Source organism: Anastrepha ludens, chromosome 4, assembly GCF_028408465.1.
Source record: "Anastrepha ludens isolate Willacy chromosome 4, idAnaLude1.1, whole genome shotgun sequence".
Classification (NCBI taxonomy): Eukaryota; Metazoa; Arthropoda; class Insecta; order Diptera; family Tephritidae; genus Anastrepha; species Anastrepha ludens.
In genome coordinates, this window is record NC_071500.1 from 63,639,087 (window position 1) to 63,658,481 (window position 19,395).

The following is a 19,395-nucleotide window of genomic DNA, read 5'->3' on the forward strand; positions in this document are numbered from 1 at the left end:
CTGCATTATACGAGGTGGTTTCTTGACGGGCGATAATACCTATTTGTTGTCTACTGTCTAAGTAAACATTATAGCTTACAACAATAAAAATCAATTTTATTGGTGATTGGTGACAAATAAGCATTTGGTTCGGAAATTACCCATATGCTCGTGAAAGTACACGTCAATGCCATATTTTCATACATCTGGCAAAAATCCCAGTTATTAACTAGATAATGGCGGCGGGCTTAAATAAATAAATTGGGAGCAAGTCGTTAATTAGCAAAATTGCTTTCTATAATAAGTTTAAGGGGTTGGTAAACACAACAGCAGGCGAATCAGCTTTCGTGCGAATATGTTGTCAAGTGCTTGAATATTTTCAAAAAGAAATTTGCGTAGTTATAAATATCCATATGCTAATGGTTCCAAACAGTTTTTTGACTAACCTTCAATTCCTTTGTAGTGGAATAAGAGCTAACAACTTTAATTTTTAAAAATCGGTCGACATTTTTTTTTTAAATATAAGGTTTTAAAATTAACATACACATAGCACAGGCAATAAAGATCCAGCTATGAAAGTATTCCATGCGTTACGAACTGATGGTAACAGAGGAAGGCCTCCAATGCATTGGGAAGATCAGGGGCAGCAGGACTTGACTTCACTAGGTGTTTCCAACTGGCGCCAGTGAGCACGAGAGAGACCCGAATGGGACGTTTGGTTAAACTCCGCCAAAATAGCGTAAACGATTATCACACCAATCAAGAATAAGAGGAAGAATTATACGCTTTAATAGCTTATTACCAATTTTCCGATAGAACGCGGAAAATTTTTTGATAGATTTTGATAGATATTAATTAATTAAAATTATCACATTTACGAAATCTAGGAAAAAAACATTGCAATGAAGAGTTCATAAATAATATTTAAAGTGAAGGCCTTCTTTAAACGATGTTATTAAAATAGACCCCAAAGGCGTTTCTTTAAAGCTCTGAACAATATGTATGATTGCGGACGTGACGTGATAAAAGTGATTTTTTCGCATACTCTCATACACTCACTACACTCAAGTTGTTTAAATGATTATTTCAGTGTATGTTTGGAAATGAATTAAAGTATAACTAAGCCTATCCGTATGAACTCAATTTTATGACAGGCAAATGGTCTCCAAAATTCGTGCACGGATTAATTTATGTAGGTCTTCTGAGAATGGAAAAATAAGGTTTGTTGTGCGAAACTTATGGTTTTTAAAATACAGGTTGTCAAAGTTTTTATGAAACGTACCGAAAGTTGCAGAAATTGTTCAGATCCAACAGTTAAGTTGAAAATTCTAAGTCAAGTTGTATTTGATTTCTGTATGGTTTTGGTTATCACAATTGTTTGTCAAACTACGAGCTTTGGCATTTAAGATATTCTTCTTTCTAAAACCTGAAAAAAATCAGCAAAGTTGGGAAACATTACTAAATTATAGCTTTACAAACAAAAATACCACGAAAAATAGTATATAAAGAACTCCGTAACTAGGCACACATAGATGCCAAACACATGCATTGTCAATATATATGGGGCAAATCCAGCGGAATGGTTAAGGGAGAAATATAAATAATTAAGTACGATTCATAAAATAACATAAAATTATTTTATGTCTTACATCGAATACATGGAAGAGATTAGCTTCGTATTATTGGTACACCCTGCACTATTGGTGTTAATCAATTTATTTATTACCCACAAATAACTACGCCCCTCCGCTTATGTTCTTTAGTGAATTGTACTACTTGTACACACAAATTTTTGACTTTAATAACAACAAAGAAAATCGTATTTCATTCCTAATAATTGAATTTTTTACTAGAAGGTCCAACGATCATTTTCCCCCACCAGCCGATTCGGTTAATCGCTAGGCAAACGCTCTGCGCGGGAAGGCTCATTACTTTTCAATCAAACCCTTTAGTGTATAAACTTATGCCCCTTTTCCCCTTACTTCCAAATAGCATCATTAAATTAAATAGCATCCGAAATCTGTTGCCAAACTTTACACGACCGTTGATTATTGAATCATGCACATATCTTAAAATGTTAGTTTAGGGATAACAAAATCCATTACTTTCTAGGTAGTGATCGATATCTCGAAAAGTGTCGATCAAACAATTTAAAGTTTGTGCTCGTTGTCAAGGCGACATTTTACGCTAAAACACCTCTTTTATTGTTTTTGGTTTGTTCCATTCAGTTGGGAGTTACGGTGTGTTCAGAATGGAAGTCAACGAAGGGAAAATTCGGTACATTGTACAGTTTTTCTTTGATAAAGGCAAAAATTCAAGTCGGGCCACTGAAATTGTGAATGGTGTATTTGGTTTCGATACTGTAACAGCTAACGTGCAATTTTGGTATCATCGATTCCGTTCAGACATTTTTGATTTTAAAGCAAATGTCGACGAAATCACAGAAATAAGCGAAGTTGACCGACCTTTTAGTAGTCGTAGCATCGCTCAGGAGCTATAGATGGTTCATAAAACAGTTTGAAACCATTTGCGCAAACATAATGTATTTCTCTTTCTAATATGAACCAAAAATTTTCATTTCAAACAAAAAATTTCTTTTTAACTATCATGGAGACGTTTAGTTTTACTTACAAATTAAGTACTTTTACGTTTACTTTTATCCATCACTTAATCTACAGAACAGAACTATAATGATTTTTATGATATATATTTTTTCTTCAATCCAAAACCGTTATTTAACGATATATCGAAATCTATATGACTGAAAAAAAAAATCATGTAGTACTCCAAACCTAGCGACAGACTTTACAAAGGAATTGTATGTCCTGATTCTTGATTTTTTTTTTTGCTGCAAACTAGAGTTATCAATTTCAGTACGCATTCCTACCCTATCTCATCAAAACCTCGTGGGAATCTTCCAAAACGTGCGTTTTTTTCTCTCACAGCTTAAATAAACTTAAATCGTATTCCATTTAAGGGGGTAGTATGGTTAATTCGGTGTAAAACAAGCATATTTTTCGAAATTTTTTTTGTCGGCACAGTTGATTTATTCAAAATTTTAAAATTACTTCATTATAAAGTCATATTTAAAGAATATTGTGTGAAATTTTCATTGATTTTTATAAAGAAATGAGTTGGTGGCAGCGAATCTTCGCGGACGTCTCATAAAAAAGTTTTATTGCGGTGTCCCTCAGAACTCATTACTGGATCAACTAAAATCAAAAAACCAAATTGATTTCATCAGCTAATAAAGTTTCGCAGGTAACAACGTCGAATTTTTTTTTTTTTTTTTTAATTTTTTAAAGCGCTTTGAAGTCAAAACACCGATTTTTCATAAAAAAAAACTTGAAAACTTTGTTGTTTTAAAATATGACAAAATTTAAAAAAAAAAAACTCGACGTCATTACCTCGTGAATAAAGTAAAGAAACAAAAAAACCAAATTTGAAAAGAATCGGTGCAGTAGATATGAATCTACAGTGGACACCGACCGTAAAAAAGGCAAGTGTGAGAAAAACGCATTTAAAGATTTGTGAAGATTTTTACAGCGTGAAATCCGGTTGGAGAGGTAGATACTTAATCCTTTGTGTCTTTGTCAATTTTACTCTAATGCACTTCAAACTTTCACACAATAATCTTAAGATGTTATAGAATAATTTAAAAAAAAAAAAAAAAAAAATGGAAAAAAAAATACCATACTACCCCCTTAATGAAGCGTACATTCCTCTTTTCTCGCACGTATTTGTTTTTCGGCATCTCCTCTCCCGCCGATTGATTGGAATCAAAACTGATATTGCTTCAAGAATTATTTCTTGAGAGAAATAGAGAACTGGTACACACTGAAGAAAATAATGAAAGACATGGATTTATGTCAAGGGAGTACAGCTGAACTACTCCTACACAATGGCTCACTATAAATATATAGGTCAAAACTAGACAAGTAATGAAAGTCATGATTTAATTTTATTGGTAAAGGAATTAAATCGGTCATCAGAAAATGTGTGCGTATCACCACAGTGGACCTTTATTGGTAGAACACCTACAGAAACTAAATGGAAGTACTCTGACTGATGAAAATAATAATTTATGTGCATCTACTTCGTCTTTTTAAGACCCTGTAAAGCAGTCTATGAAAGTTATACATATTAGAAGCATATAGTTTGAAGAAAATCCTTTATTTTTGAACACAATTTTTTGCAAATGGTTTACAACTGTTTTATGGTCGATCTTTAGCTCCTAAGCGATGCTGCGACTACTAACATGTCGATCATCTATTGATTATATATTTTATCGATATATTCCATATTATCGACATTTTCTTTCCCAACAAAAATACGTGAATGGAAGAGACGGAACCAGAATTGCACATTAGCTTCAGTACGTAGGCACGTAGCTGTTAGCGTATCGACACCATAAACACCATTTACAATTTTAGCGGTCTGCTTTACATTTTCGTCTTTATCAAAGAAAAACTGTAAAATGTACCGAATTTTCTCTTTCTTGACTTCCATTGTCAACACCCTGTAACTCACAACTGAATGAAACAAACAAAAAACAGCAAACAATTTTTTTAGTGTGAAATATCGCTTTGACAACAAGCATAAACTTTAAAATGGTTGATCGATACTTTACGAGATATCGATCAATACAGCCATCAACCGAGAAAATTATTGATTTCTTTTTCCCCAAGCTAAAATATACAAATAGCTCTATACTATTCGAATATGAACTGTGATATATCAAAACATATGTAAATCGATTACAAAATAGACAATATGGAAAAATTGGAGGAACTTCGTTGCACTATCGCTGTTAATGAATTTCTTTATTACCCACAAACAACTAAACCACTCCGCTTATGGTCATTGATAAATTACACTACTTGTACAAACATATTTATGAATTTACCAACAACAAAAAATTCGAATTTCATTCCTAATAATTCACCCAATGCCATTCATTAAACGAGTCCCCGAGGACACTAACCAATACTGTCAGAACAACACAAGCTAGCCATCAATTACATTTCAATTTAATTTTGGATTTTTAGACCAAATTTAGGTCACCCAAATAGAATGGATTCAAATTTAACACTCCAACCGAGCCACTAGAAATTGGATTGTCATGCAAACTCAATATTTTGTGACAAGTTTCCAAACAAACACAAACCTATACACACATATATATAAATAAGCAACAAATAAAATAGTAAATATTCTATAGAGGCGTGTTGTAAAGGCGAGGCTGGTTGTGTTCTCCGTAGGACGTATTTCCAGCTGCTTGCTATTTAAAATTTCTATGCTTTAACGACACCTCATGGAAAAACTTTTCATAAACTATCATCTTATATCCATTTGATTTCCACGTACTTCTAAGTGTGGAAATTATATTTTAGTCTAAATAACAGAAAACTAAATATTTATTCTCTAAAATTTTCTCTCTAATTTTCCTTAGGAATCACATTTTAGAATTACATAGTACATCACCATATAGACACTAGACCTGGGTCAATGGATTATTCTATTTTAGCTTGACGTTGGTTTGATAAGTAAGTGAGTCTGTACTTGTGGCTTCGTCCACTCGATCAAACAATATAATAATAAATAATCATTACTATTGGTCTAGTCTATTATTCACTAGTTCAGAACGAATTCAGAACCAGTTCATTTTAGTGGTGTTTCTTTTAATCTAATTCTTGACTGTTGTTAGTAGATTTATGTCTAAATCACTAAGATAATTATTGGAACTTCTGCACATTCGTTAGAACTCTAAAATTTTCTATCTTTACCTGCATACCGAAAAGTACCGAAAAGAAATGAAACTTAAGGGAAATTTAGTGTTATGTACACGAATTGAATCGATTTAATGTTGTTTCACGATTTGGAATATTTTTAAATTAGTTAGTTGTTAACAAGTGTCCGAGTAGTTTCAAAAGAAGTAGTTCCATGACTGGTTTTATCCCAACTTTGGCTAGTTTCTCAAAATAGGTTTTAAAAGCAGATCACACACCAGGGTATTAAATTGCCAAATTGAAAAGGCATCAAAAGGCTGCTTTCAAAATATATGAAAAAAGGTTCAGAACCTTTTATTTCCCTTTGTGCTCCGATTTCTTAAATTCAATCTCCTTAATTTACAGGCCTTCAAAAAGTAGTTCGGAAAGTAAAGTGTTCATGAACTACAATTAAATATATATGCGTTACAGCCTAATATAGTAGCAATATTTAGGCCTCCGCTGTGGTGTACGAGTATGTCGTACATATATAGAATATTTTGTATTTTATTTCTTATGGTATTTTGTATAGCATTTTTTTTTTATTCTTTTGATTTTTTTAATTTTTTTTACGTTTATTTATTGTAATTCGGTCCTTACCCAAAAAAATGACATATCTTTTTAAGATGATGATTCTGTTAGAGCTAACTTTCAACACTTTCCATCTCCTCTTCCTCCCTAAGCCTAGGCTCATACCGTGAACACCCATCGGATTCTAGCTACCGAATTGCTATAGAAAGTATCTAGATGTATTAGCGACATAAACTTTTATTGGTGCAGTTGCTAGAGATACTCGTTCACCCAAAATCCAATAATTGCGTAAGCTTACTACAAACAGCTACAATTCTTAACAGACTCATGAAAATGTGTATTAGCATAGTGGAACACAAATCTAAGGCCTGTATTTCTATTACTCCCGAGAGATAGTGATTCATTTAATTCGTCTGCACAGTACTCAAAAATTTCATCAGACTTAAAAAAGCAATAGATAGCCTTAGTGTGCGCATGACTTAAAATGATTTGTTGATCGTTATCTGAGTAAATAGAAAAGCTTTTCTGCGACAGTAATAGCTCTCCAAGCTATCAATTCGAAAAGGAAAGCTAATACTCTGTCACTTCCTCCTAAGAGCTGTAATGGAAAGATGCGAAGCTGAAATGAATGTCGTATACGGATAAACCGCGCCGCAAGAGACCCGAAAAAGGCAGGTTCTAGATAGCCACTAAAAAGCTGTATTATTTGGTATCGAAAGGGGAGAAAGATTGCTGCTCGTAGCCACAAAAACCGCAGGTAATACCTTCTAACTCAAAACCACCAGCAACGCGAGGCATCCTAAATGCTTCCAGCTCAACCTCTCCAAAGTGAAATTTGTTGTTCTATGCAATAGTCTCAGGAGATAATGTTTGGCAGTAGCCTGGATAATTCATAGTGATATGAAAGGTCTAAAAACAACTAAAGGTAAGTTAATTTTTACTAACAATCTTCTCCCAAGAACGGCGCTGCTCTTATGCAATATAATAAAGTTTCAACTACTTTAACAATTCATGACGGCGTATCTCTATCCACAGGGAAGACAAATAGACCATTTTAGTCTCCGAATATCTTCCGAGGTGCTGCATATGGACCTAATCCTGGTAGCGAAAACCCTCATATATCAGTGTTAAATCTTGTACTACGACGCCCAACAGTTTGAGGTAGCCCAGACAAAAGCAGTAAGGGTGAGTACCTCGATAAGTTAAATAGTAGTTATAAGAATTATAAATCATAGCAATAACAGAGATATATTGAATTTTGCATAGGCATTGAAAAATTGCAAGAAGACCAACTCGGAGCTCTTCCATTTCGCCTTTGAGTAAAGCGATAATAGCTCGATTCCATGAATTTTAAATGAAGAAGAGCCTGAGCGTGAAGTTTTGAAAACAGTTGTCACCAAAGAGAAATAAATTATCAACTTGACTTTCCCTGGGAAAACAAGATACTTGAACAACGAAGTTGCTAAACTGGAAGGCTGCGAAATGAATCAAAGTCCACGGATGCTTGAAACTCATATACTTATAAACTCTCTCTAGCTTCCTATAAAAAAAAGTTTGGGTAGTCCAAGAAAACTACCTGAATGGAAGGTAGAATCAACATCCTCCCAGCAGCAAAATCCTTCAGAAACGCCTCCCAACGGAGCCGAAAACTATATACACAATATCCAAAAGAAACAATATCTGTGGAAAACGCAATGAAATACATAAAAAATCCTTTAATGCAAATGGGGTATGCAATAACCCCTGCGGTAAAGGCCGCTAGGAATTACAATACATACAGTCTGTGTAAAAAAAAGGAACCGCTATAATTCATGAAGTATAAAAGATATATATGTATTTAAAATTTTTTTTCATGAAAGTATATGTAGGAGGGCCAAACGGAAGAAGAACAAGAAGTGGACAGAACTACTAAGTACCTTCAAATGCGACACTACTTACTTCACGCACGGTCACCCTACTGAACGATCTAGATGAAGCGTCTGACCGAAGGAAAACCGAGGAGTTTTTAGTTTAAGCTTGAAGTCCGTGTATAATATATATTAAATAAGTACAAGTTGAAGTAAACTGTATACGTGTGTAATTAATAATAAACTCTGTGAAATCAATATTGTAATAAAACGTATGTGACTGGGTTTGATTTCTACATATAGTATATAAAACTACGAGTCGCAATTACTCAATAAGCCTTATAGTCTTCACCGTTGTCGAGTATAGCCTGGCATCTTCTTCATGCTTTTCTGCGTAGCTCGTCAACAAAAAATACTAGATTTTGCGAACTTGACGCACGAGTTGCTTTAAATCATGGACTGGCTGTCGGCAAGATGCGTTTTCATAGTTCCCTACACATTTCCTAAGGGGTTGGCGTCTGGGGACTGGGAAGGACAATCCAATACTGTGGCACCATTTTCTTTTTTTTTGTTTCTCAATATGTTTTTCTGAGAGCAGTGTTTTTCTTGATGTGGGACGGTAGGATATGTTTGCCTCCTTCAGTCTTCGTTCGATGGTGTTGATACTCACATCTATTCCCTTTTTAGCAAGAACTAATCATGTTTGGCGCAGTCGCAAAGAAGGGTCTCGCTTAAAAAGTTGGACGATCACTTTATCCAAACTTTTTGTCGCCACTCGCTTCAAAGCCGCGCTCGGAAAAGTTTTTCTATACCTCATACCGATGATTTCATGTCACCGCAAACTTTTTTGATTTTTTAATTACTTTTGCAATCGCCTCAAAACGCTTCGCGTACGTCTCACTCATTTTGGGTTGGTTGCGTTCACGGGAAAGTTTCGAAAGACGCTAGCCTGAGGGACTATTGTCTAGCAAAAAGCAGAGCGAAATATATCTTGAAGTTACAGGAAAAAAAAACGATTATTTTCTTCTGACACAGACTGTATATCTATTTTAGATAGATTTAAGGACAGGTCAAAGCTTGCGGATGGTAGTGTTGGCGCGGGTTCCTTTGGGCCGAATTTTAAAAAAACGATACCAATATGCGGTTTTCCCATAGTATTTCAAGCGGAGATTCATGACATTGAAATTTTGGGCACAGAATATTTTCGAAGAGGTATAGCTTCGAAGCATATCTGCATTTTATCAGACAGTCACACAGGCTGTCAAATTCGTTGGCAGCAAGGAACGCTATCTTATTAGGTAGGCCTATCAAAGCACTCGTACTACCTTGATGAAAAATTTCTTGGAGCAACCGCCAGGTGACAGTCTAAGTCAACTGATTTGAGTTCTCGTTTTGTTTTGTTAGGTTGCCACATCTGCGATTAACATTACTACTAAAATTTAATCGTCATTGCTTGAGGTTGTAAAAATTACGCCATCTTGTGTAAATGTACCTCTGCACATATATTCGATTTTTCACAGTTTTAAAAATAGATTTGAATTTGCAACAACGAGTTTGTATTAAGTTTAGCGTTAAAAATCGATACAATGGTGCACAAACCTTAGAAATATTGGAAAACTGTTTCGGTAGTGAGTTCTGAAGACAGCAGCCATTTATAAGAGGCATGGACGCTTCAGAAGAAATCGTGAGACCAGCGCGTATTACAAATGTAGTGATAGTCCGCCGACATCGAAAACTGATGAGGACATAAAAAAGTGTATAAAAAGATGGCCTTACAGTATCACTTAACTTTCCAAATATCTGTAAAATAAATTGCTTATTGCCGTATCGACAGGTGTAATATTTTTTGGAAGCATAAAAAAAAAACTCACCGCAAATTAAGCATCCAACAGTTGTTAGAGGACTTGGGCATAGCTTATGGATCCGTTCAGGACATTTTAATGATTTGTGTTTGCGCTGTGCTGCAGAGTTCGCCCCAATGGACATGAATTTCATAGAAAAAAGGGGCCGCGTTGATATCACCCAAATTCATCAAACACATCATTACTGCAGTAGAGAGCTTCGGCATTGTATAACACAAATTTACGAGAAGGTCAGATAGTTGATAAGGATTTGTAGGAGAATGAAACAAACACCATCCAACAGCCATCGAATTCACCTGATTCGTCTGGCTGCGATTTTTTTCTGTTTGCTCGAATCGACGTTTTAACAGCCGAAAGGAAGTAATGAAAATCCAAAAACGGCTATATGACTATACCGAAAATAGAGTTCCAGAAATGTTTCGAGAGTTTGATTAAACGCTGGCATAAGTGCGCCGCAGTTGATTGGGAATACTTTGAAGGCGAAAATATCACTTTTCAAATATATATTCAGATAACTTTTTAATCAAAGCGCTTAGCAACGACTGAGAAGATACAGGCCAAACAGCTTTGCGCTCTTTCTAGAAAAGTATCACGTAGACTCCTACAGCTGACTAGGGAGAGCTTACGAATTCTCATTTGATACAGGGCATTGCAGTTTTTGGTATAATTCCGTACTCTCGTAAGACTAAGACTCATTTACCTACATATGGTATGTAGAGTGTTTGACTGTAAATCCACTGGTAATATGGAGTAAGCATCTTGTAGAAGTATTCATATTCAGTTATAGGCTGGCGGAGAAACACAATAAGCCACATTAAATGGTTTTTCCAACGAAGCTCAGTTTCGCGATATATGATTGCCCTCCTTTTTTCTTCTAGATAACTCATAAAACTATTTGCATGTTTACCAGTAGGAAATTGAGTACAATTCTGGATTGAGTAGCACTGATGCTACAGGGTATACACGCACACCTACACATACACTATGAACTGTAACTGCAGCCTTGCACTCACGCACCCACACAAACCGGGAAATTCCAGCGAACAGAACCACGAAGAAATGGAACCGAATTAAAGTGAGAAACAAACAATAAACCCGTTTTATTTGCGAAAATGCAAATTTACTGTTCGCAAGCTACACTTGACAGGACACCACCAAAGCCGAGCACAATCTGGCATGGAGACACCAATGACATAAAAAGAACAAAGAAAAATAAATAAATGACAAGCATATTGAGGCTGCAGGTTGACAAGGTGATGTCTGTCTGAAACGGGATTCAGGGGGATGTTGAGGGATGTGAGAGAATGCATGAGAATATATGTGAGTAAGAATGTTGAGGTAGGTAATAGTACTATGGTTAGGCGGAGTAGTGCAGAAATAAAGGTAATTGTTGGGAGATTGCCGTGCATACATATGTAGGGCAACACGTTAGGCTGAACAAACACAATAACACAACAGCAACTGGTACAATAAAAGCTGAGCAAAATGCAAATACTTCAGCACTTGAGAGTACCAACGCAATATAAAAAGGATAAGTAAACTTACGGTAGATGATGCCAAGTAAATAAATAAACTTTCGGTAAGCAAGAAAATTCTGGTAGTTTAAAACGGCATGTCGCTGGCTGAATTAGTTATGAAAATACATATGTTTTGTATATCTGTATTGTTGCTGTTGCTCACCTCGTAGCGTGTGTCGATTTCAGGTAATTTCTCCAAAAACTCTTCGACCATGATTCATTAAGACGCCCAAAGAAATTGAAGCTGCCTTTTCTAATAAGTTTTTCGTGTGCTTCTTTCCTTTTATGTTTTTTGTTTTCTGTTTTTGTTGCTTGTTTTTTTGTGAGATTAGTCTTTGCACTTCAGTGGCTTAAAAATTATTGTTTTTAGTAAAAAGTTTTTCGATATTTCTAAATCACACAAATGTTTTTATTTTTATTTTCTTTCGTCACTCAACCTCTGCACCCCAGTCTGATAGTGGCTTGTGTTCACAGCTGTTGTGGCAGACTTAGTAGTCACAAAAACTCTACAGTTTCACACTTGTTGAAGTGATGAACGGATTAAATGTGATTATACTGTTTGTAATACTTATTTGCTATACGCATTTGCCCCGCCCCTTTGCTGGCTATTCACTGCGCAATTTGTCTTCTAGAAGGATAATTTTAGTGCTTCCACTGCATCCACTGCTGCTGCACACGCACATCTACGTGCAACGAAATCAACCATGCCTTGACTAACTAACTAATTCACAAGCCACCACACGAACACACCGCACCACGTCTCACCTGGCGACTCCACACCGAATGTACTGAACAACTTAATCTCACAACGCGAATTATTTATACGCAATGCTATAAGAGTGTTCCTTTGCTGCCATGTGCTGCCGACTTACTGAATCACCGCCAAAATTGTCCAAATCCCTCTCTGCTCGCAACACATATGCCCACTCACTAACACACATTCAACTCTCGACTATCACAAACCATACAGCTAAACTAAACAGAAACCTATATTATTTGTATATACCCAATACGCCAGACACTATCAAATCACATAGAGCACCGCACAACACACACCAGCCGAAAACTGAAATGTGACTAAAAGCGACCTCTGTCAGTGCACAAGTCGAACTGAGCATTCGACAAGAAGCCAGCGTGGCTATATGATAAAAATCGAAAGGACACTCGCACATTTATGGCGTGTGAAAGTTGCAAATGCCGTTGAGCAAGCTATGTAGGTATGTATGTTTATCTGTGTAATTGTGTTTGTATACATGTACATGGGATGCCATCCACCAACCAACACTACTGCCCATGTGCCGAAGTACCAAAGTATGGTACTCGAGTTGAGTCGAGTCGAGAGTCATGAAGTCGGAGATTGTCGCATCGATGGTGGCTGTTGATGATGGCTGGTTGATATTAATGATGTGGACGAATGGATGTTGGCGAAGTAACGAGTAAACGAGCGACGAGCGACGGGTGAGCGGTTGATGCGCTCAGGCGCGCAAAAGAGCATATAACTAGTGAGAGTGGCGAGTCAATGGCCGCAACAAAAATCAAACAAATATAAAACAGGGGGAGAAAAGTATAGAGCTGTAGTGAAATCTCGAGATTTAAACTCGGTTCATAGCTTAACATTGAGTAAGCATCGAAGCTGTAGCCAACTTTAAACCGATAATGTTTTATCAAACCTTTAATATTAGCAAACATTGCGAAAGCAGTTTAAAGACATCAGCATAGCAGTAGATTGGTTATGATTTTATACTCATCGCAGTTTTAGTGCACTGGATTATTATAACTTTGTTCACTTAAAGGTGTATGAAAGATATGTCACATAAACTTTAGTCGGCTGAGCACTTTTTCCTATCACAGTATGACATTAATTACTTCTAATGCAATTTTTTACCTATTAAGCTTTTGTGGTTAGAGTTTAACTATCCGTCTGACTAAATGTTGAATAAAAATATTAAATAGTACATACTTTTTAACTGGAAATAAGTTATTTTGTTCAAGTCCACAGAATTCTAGTAGTCAGCTCAGATTGACAAGAGAAGTCGATTTCGCCACGTGTATCAATTCAACCGTTCACGCAGTAGGTAGCTCGAGTAAATTTGGTATAAGTTCGTACAGAAAGCATGTGTTTTGAATACATATATATTTTCAGTTTAATAAACCCTAGTTAATCGATGACAACCCCATACGCAAAAACGGCTTAGATTTACTGACATAAGTATATAATTTTCAAGTAAAATTACGCTACAATAAATATAAAAACTTTTGTATAAAGAAAATTAATCAGGTACGATTTTCAAGAAGTTCATATACGTACATGTATGTATACATACGGGGGATGCCGTCGGCGAATAGGTTATTGAATGACTACCATTCGGTAATGCACAGGTTCGAATCTCCGTGCATGAACATCAAATAGAATCAAATATACAAAACAACAAGTGTATACAAAACAACTGTTTCGTGTGCTCAACTCATTACCAATGTAAGCAAAACAACATTAACACTAACAGCGTCAGAACATAATGTTTTTAACGGACATGTTACCTTCAGCATACTTACAATACTAAGATAGTAAAACTGGCACTAACAGCATGTTTCGGGCTATTAAACAGTAAGCATCACTACATAAGCTGTAGAAGAGTTGACCATTCACTCACTTCGTTGCAATATGCCAGCAGATAATTCTCCAGCAGCTGAACTTTCTTAACATCATAATTTAATAAAAACACTCTCTCTCTCTCTCAATATCTCTCAAACAGACTCTTTAAATGGCTTTTCACGCTCGCACTTATCGCTCTACTTATGGGACGGTATCAGAGCAACATGTATGGCAGCCAATAGCATCAATTCATTGACAACCAAACGAAGTTAATATTATGTACTCCACTGCGTATGTGGAACATTGAATAAGTAGCAACAACAGCAAGACGAAAGCACTCAGCAAGAGTAACAGTTTAATAACGTTAAGCTGATTGTTTTTCAAGTTGCGTACTCAGCGTTGCCAACGCAACTGTTAATGATGGCGGTGCTGTTGTTAACGATGGTGCAAAAGCTGCATCTGAGCTGCTGACGATGTTTTTTCCGCGATGTGATCCCTAACGTCACATACCCTGAGGTGGTGATGCGATTATAAATACAGCTGCATGCATACATGCATGCATATGCAATACGTATATACCCTGTAGGATTTGGAAATTGACTTAGGGTACTCTATAAACTACACCGTAGGCGATTAAAAGTGGTCCAATGTTTGAAACAAGCGTATGCAAAATTCAAAATTCTACCTACAAGTATTTTTGTAATCTAGTTTGTAAAATTGTTGTATCACAGACTGAAAGAAAATGAAATGAAATGAAAAATTTATTTTCCTTGCTTGGGACTAATTTTCTCCTTCTGCATTACATTGAGACCAGATGTAGGTCAGATGGACTCTTTTACAATACAATCGAAGGAGACTCTAAAAGGAGGAGTAATTCCACTAAAAATAGTCGTAGGGGAATTGTTAGTAATTATATAAATGAACAATTTAAACATGAATATTACCACTCCATAAATGCATAACTTTTTATTCGTAAATAAAAACTAAAAACATTAAATAACTACCTTTAAGCATTTTATGTATTGTAAATTGTCGAATATGTTTATATTTAATTTTAGTAATTATAAATAAAATTTACGTTGTTCATACTTAGGCAAAAAATAAGTTCATAAAAATCAAATTGTATTTAATTAAGGATGTCGGTAAATATTTGTGTGCCTTCTACATTTTGCGTGATAAACACTAATATTGCTTGCCCTTACTTCTTTTCAGTTTTTTCTTAGAACGAGGAGTCTTTGTATTTATTATCCCTTTTATACTAAATCCCAATCAAGCGAGTAATTCTCCTTTAATGCAATTACTTCGAGAACTACACGAGATTGCTTGATTTTTGTATTAAAAACTGTGTTTTATAATTCACTAAACTCTATTAAGAACTTTACTAACTTTTGAAATTAATAAATAATATTCTTGTTATATATTTTTTAGGCTATGAAAAGTTGTTTGCTTTTTTTACAAACTGGAAGCATTTTCCACTCTATTAATATCCTTTATTGAGGCGTCTGACTAAAGAGCTCCTATATGGTTAGAAAAATAAATATTAACTTTTTTTTTTACTTTAATGGTAGGAATGTTCGTCTAGCTTCTTTTACTTTTATACATATAAAGTATTATTATATTATATAATATAATACCAGTCTTAATCACAGAAATTGAATGGATGTAACGCCTTTCCCCACCAAGCCATTACGAAAGCTGGATGGTGACCACGCTGAACCCTTGGAACAACATTTTTTGTGTCATTAGAAGTCTTATGGTCGATTTTATTTTTAAAAAACTTCTTCAACAGTGAACATTTTGTCATCTGTGAAAATCGTTTGATCGTATAGTAAACAAATATTCTCGAAATATTCAGTTTTTTCAACAATTCGTAAATCTCTCTAGCACTTTTACCACACTTTTGTTATGCAATCACTGCAATGCTATTTTCCTGAGCTCCCCAGTCCATTTTTAACAAGCGAAATTTGCCTCGAAACTGAGTATAATTTATGAGTAGACAATGCGTACGAACAAAAGCAAAAATAACGGAACTTTCCCTGCGAATTCATTCTCGCCATATGAATTGTAAAAAGTTCACAGAATTTACGGCAAGACTAGACTTAAACATATTTTGTATATTGGCGCATATTCCATTTATTTGTTTTTTGGTCGAGCTACTCTTTCTATTTGTGGGATACGTCTTGATGTTGTTCCATAAATGAAGGGAGCTACAGTTTTAAGCCGACTCAGAACGACAAATGGTTTCTATGAAGGGCTCTTTCATGCCATTGCCTGCTGAGGGGTGACCGCTATTAGAAAAATAGTTTTTCTTAATTTTGGTGTTTCACCGAGATTCGAACCTACGTTCTCTCTGTGAATTCCGCATGGTAGTCACGCACCAACCCATTCGGCTACGTCGGCTGCCGAATTATTTTACTAGATTAAAATATCTCTTAGGGAAAACATGAATACAAGCACCCCACTTATTTTTTGCAACTTCGCGACTAATAAGTATCGCGACTAATAAGACCAAAGAGTATCAATTCAGCAAACAAACCAGTTATAAATTTAAAAAATAAAAATCATCAACATGTATATTATTTTTGAACTAATATACTTGTGGTCTACTCACATTGTCCTCAACTTTTTTCAGAAAGTATACTTACATTCACACATAGCACGCATCCGTACATGGGTACATACGTCAGCGGCCAAAAACTAAGTGTACTTTGGGAAACGAAATGTTGCGCATCATTTTGCCGGATATGTTGTCGAATATGTCCTATATTTAGCTGCATTATGACAAGGGTATGTATGTATACATGTGTATGTGAACATGTGTAACCACTTAATTGCAAGTGTGCAAGTCTTTTTCGTACCTCAACGCAGGAATGCAACGAAGTGCAGGAAATACAATACATACAAAGAATGAAGGGCAGGGGACGTTTATGAGACACATAAGTATGTACATACTATACACTGACGTGCACAAAAATGTTTACAACTTAGGTTTCCATTATATCTTAAACGAAATCATTTTTTTTAACGAAAAATATATTTAATTATAAATTATAGGTACTAATACAGTTAAAATACTCCGAATATAGCGAATTTTTTTTATATGGTATCGATTGTAGAAAAAGCCTTGCCTTCAAAAAGTTTTGTATTATTTTTTTTTGTGTAATCATCTACGACCCACCAATTCTATTCCTTCGGGTCTAAGCAATTTCAATTTGAATTCGTCGGAAAATATTATATTTCTACAGCCTTTTGCAAGTCGAATTTTTTTCAACCAAAAGTAATTTTCTATAGGCTTTTTAGCAAATAATCTTGCCTCATGCCGTTTCCATCGAACCAATGGTGTACTTGTTTCTGTTGTATCGGTCTTCCATCACTTTCCACAACATTCATCTAATATCATAAGCAGTTGGTAAACGATCACGCCAGCATATTATTTTTAACAATCGACCTTTTCGAGTAGTTTTTCGTTCCCAACCGAATCCTTTTTGCATTCCAGAGATAGAGTATCCCGACGAGCATTAATGAATATGCTTATTACTAAATCTACAAGCCGGACCAAAATTATTCATCTTATTTTGCTTTTGACAAAATTTTTTACTAAATAATAATATAATAAAATAAATGAAACATTATTTTGAGTGATGGTAGTAGATGAAGTTCACAAGTGTCAAATATGATTCCGTACGGCGACATTTCCAAAAATTGTGAATACTCATATAGGGTGATTAATTTTGTGTCATCTTGCACTAAAACTTAAATTTCTTAAACGTAGTGAAAAAATTTTCTAGTTATCAACTTCGGTCGTTTCATTCCAATCGCTATTGGACTATACTTATGACCGCTACTGTACCTTTCTGTGCAAATACAAACTATTTCGCGTTTACATATACTCGTACTTTTTTGCATTAAACAAGCAACTCTTCTAGGAAAACATAGTTTTATGAACGCCTTGGTTTTTCAAAAACAGCTGGAAAAGTTTTAATGCCACTTTGGAATTTATTATTAGAAAACTAGCTTTATCCGCCCATATCTTGTTGATTCAGGCAAATGAATATCAAACGAGCAGTTTCGATTTGTGGTATTTTACATTATCTTGTATTATTAATCGCTATGAGTCATAACCAATTGCGCTGCATATCTGGATATTGCAAGAGAGGCAAGTAATCATTCCAAAAATAAGGCGAATTTTCAAATTTCGCGGCCTACCTACAATCGACTTTCGATTATTATTTTTTTATGTTGGTACTCTAGTTTGTTGTGAGAGGCATAAATAAGACAAGTTAAAAGCGTGTTCGGTGATTTTCTGCAATCGAAAAAATGGATCAGAGAAGTTGAATTCCAATTTTGTGTAAAAAATGGAACTAAGTGCTTAAAAACACTTAAAATGTTGACAGTGGCATACGGTGGGAGTACTCGTATTTAGGTTGAAATTAATATCTTGGATTGGAGAATAAGTTCATAGCGTTTTTATATTTTGTTTTATTTTATAACGATTTGTTTGCCATAGAATAGAAATAAATAGAACTCTTTCTGCTCTACAAAACGATCTTAATTAAGGACTATGAATAAGTTCGTGCGGTTTTTTTCGAAATTTGAAACTTTATTGACGTAAAATGGTTACAAATTTAATATTCAAAATATTGTCCATCGCTTACTACTACTTTTTCCCATCTTTCTGGCAATTCACGGATTCCCTTTGTGAAAAATTCGGTCGGTTTTGCCGCAATCCACGAATCGATCCATTTTTTGACTTCATCGTAATTACGGAAGTGCTGGTCAGCCAGGCCATGTTGCATCGATCGGAAGAGATAGTAATCGGATGGCGCAAGGTCTGGACTATACGGCGGGTGGGGTAGGACATCCCATTTGAGCGTTTCTAAGTATGTTTTGACCACTTGTGCAACATGTGGCCGAGCATTGTCATGTTGCAAAATAACTTTGTCGTGTCTATCGGCGTATTGCGGCCGTTTTTCTCGCAGTGCTCGGCTCAAACGCATCAATTGTCGTCGGTAGACATCCCCCGTAATCGTTTCATTCGGTTTCAGTAGCTCATAATACACAACACCCAGCTGGTCCCACCAGATACACAGCATAACCTTCAGGCCATGAATATTCTGCGCCGACGTCGATGTTGAAGCATGGCCAGGGTATCCATACGTTGCCCGACGTTTTGGATTGTCGTAATGGACCCACTTTTCATCGCCAGTCACAATTCGATGCAAAAAACCCTTTCTTTTGTGCCGTTGAAGCAGTTGTTCGCATGCCATAAAACGGCGTTCAACGTCTCTTGGCTTCAAT

General features: G+C 35.6%; 1 long non-coding RNA gene across 1 annotated transcript in view; it reads right to left on the bottom strand.

The window, feature by feature from the left end:
* LOC128859586 (uncharacterized) overlaps positions 1 to 12,593 on the bottom strand; it is a 31,902-nt gene extending 19,309 nt beyond the window's left edge. Inside the window, exons 1-2 of the long non-coding RNA XR_008454173.1 lie at positions 11,533 to 12,593; positions 1,262 to 1,405 (exon numbers count right to left, since the gene is read on the bottom strand). This is a non-coding gene — a long non-coding RNA (uncharacterized LOC128859586). The remainder of the gene's footprint in view (positions 1 to 1,261; positions 1,406 to 11,532) is intronic.
* Between the last annotated feature and the right edge of the window lie 6,802 nt (positions 12,594 to 19,395).